This window comes from Brienomyrus brachyistius, unplaced genomic scaffold (assembly GCF_023856365.1).
Source record: "Brienomyrus brachyistius isolate T26 unplaced genomic scaffold, BBRACH_0.4 scaffold137, whole genome shotgun sequence".
Taxonomy (NCBI): domain Eukaryota; kingdom Metazoa; phylum Chordata; class Actinopteri; order Osteoglossiformes; family Mormyridae; genus Brienomyrus; species Brienomyrus brachyistius.
Window position 1 is genome coordinate 109,175 of NW_026042412.1, and position 2,365 is coordinate 111,539.

The window sequence follows — 2,365 nt, forward strand, 5'->3', positions numbered from 1 at the left end:
GCCCTACCTTCTTCCATGATGGAGTACTTCTGAATTAGCCACTCCACGATATCATTTCCTGGGAAGGCATAGCGAGGAAGGCATCTAGTTAGAGTCGAGAAATGCATTAAGCCGTCATAAATCAAAAACGCTGAACTCGATAAATAAATTACATAAATAAATATGAGCGCAAGGAGATCGATGACAGTCTTAATGCACAGGATTCCCGAAGACCGCCGATGTATGGGCTTTCCTGTGAAGGGCTTAAATGACCATTAGGACCCGGCCCCCGGGACACTGCACGGCCGGGTGTAAGACAACCCGGGCGGCACGAAAAATTATTTTTAAAAAGTAAAATATGTATCGTGCACCTGTCATCGCATGTGGAATCACTGTGATTAACAGTCTTTGATTCTTCATCTTTATCCCCATGTCGGGATCTTGCATCGCCACAATGACTTGTTCAATCTGGGATAAGAAGAATAGTCAAAATCGTGAAATCAAGGTGACGACAGACATAGTGAAAACGTTCAACCTAGTAATATAATAATTGCTTAATGTGTGATTTGATATGTAATCGTTATATTCATCATTAAATCACCGGAGAGACACACTCATATATTTAGGCATATATATAAGTAAACTACAAGGTTTTTCCTCTGACTATCTTAACTGCACGTCAAAGACGTTATCGGATATTCCCGACTACAGACTTTCGGTTTGATCATTTATTCGCGTTATTAATTCGGCTCCTGATTACATTAAACTAAACATGCTCAGATTGTTACAACCTTTGCTTGTCGGTTATTTTTGGGATCTTTCTGGATGGGCTCAAGGCGGGGTCTGTAAGCACAAGCAAACTGCCAGCACTTTTGTTTTACATGAAAATAGTTTGATGTCGGCCTATTGCGTTATTGTCTGGCTATAATTTGGAGGCAATATTAAACAATAGGCCCATATATTGTAAATATACATGTTGTGTTGTTTTGTTGTTATCACAAACGTATAGCCTGATCATAAATTTCATGGATACCTGGATGTTGTATGTTCCATTATATTTATGAATGAATGATTTATGTGAAGTCTGGCTTAGATTCGAGAATTAATCATATAGATTAAAAAAAGTTTTCATTTAAAACTTATCTCATATAATAAAATCCTCGTCCGAACGAACATATGTCAGAATGAAAAAACATTTAAATTATTTTTGTGATGCATCAGTATCAATAGCTACAACGTCATAACAGATATAGATATAATGCGGTTCATACTTTTGAAGTTGATGCGTATCTCCCGAAAAAAATCAACTCCAGAAGAGTCCGCGTCTGTAAATGCCTGAACTTCGGAATCGATCCTACCTTTGTTAGGCGCGGCATCTGTGTCTTGCAGCTGTTCCCTTGGATAAAGATGTTAATTGTCATGCTTACAGCATCTCGATCTCCGGCGTTTGTGAAGTTGGGATTGATGCTGTCCTGTGTTTTTTTTTTCCTTCCACACTTAAGCTCTGCTTGTTACTGCCCCATAGCGGAGCGCAAGTGAAACGGACTACCGGAGATTTGCACTGTTTTTCTGTTAGTGTGTATAATCAAAATATGACTCAGTTTGGCCAGTTAGAAAAATATGATAATAGAAAAGTATTCTTTTCCTCTCACTTTTTTTTCTTGATTTAATTACCGACTTCACGTACTTACACTGTGTCCCGTTGCACGATGTAATATTGCGAAACTATGATTTTGTGGCAGTGTTTTGTAAAGGAATTTTCCGTTTAATCATCGTCTTAGTATAAAGCTATATGGTTGTTCTGGTATCAGTGGACGTACATTATGTATTTTTTCTTCTCTTGAGCACCATGGTCATGACATGAAGCTCAGTCATTGATTACTCGCAAATGTTAGTAGTCATCCGCTGTTTATCTTGAAGATGTAAAAGTAGTGCGCGTACATCTCCTCGTTAGTATAGTGGTGAGTATCCCCGCCTGTCACGCGGGAGACCGGGGTTCGATTCCCCGACGGGGAGAGTCTGCATCTTTTTGCCTCGGTCTCAAAAGGCACCAAGCTAGAACCGGCCCCGTGTTAGTGGAAACGGGGCTTGTGACTTGTACTCATGCATAATATTCTGCGGGTCGCTCAGCAGCGCAGCATATGAAACTAGACTCGGATTGTAAGTGTGTGGTTTTGATAATTGATGTATGGATGGATGGATCCTTAATAAGAGATATAAACAATAAGGTCCAGTCGCCAACTAATCATGTAAAATACGTCATAAACTCATGGTTGTTAAACCCAGAATAAAAATGAAGACGTATAACTAGGAAAGTCAACTTGCACATTTCAATTTTGGTTCGATATAATCACGTTGTCCTTAACCCTCCAGTGCAGGAGGGGAC

At 39.6% G+C, this 2,365-nt stretch overlaps 1 non-coding gene across 1 annotated transcript; it reads left to right on the forward strand.

The window, feature by feature from the left end:
* Positions 1 to 1,923: 1,923 nt before the first annotated feature.
* On the forward strand, positions 1,924 to 1,995 carry trnad-guc (transfer RNA aspartic acid (anticodon GUC)). Its single transcript has one exon. It is a non-coding gene; the product is annotated as a tRNA-Asp (tRNA).
* The last annotated feature ends 370 nt before the right edge of the window (positions 1,996 to 2,365 follow it).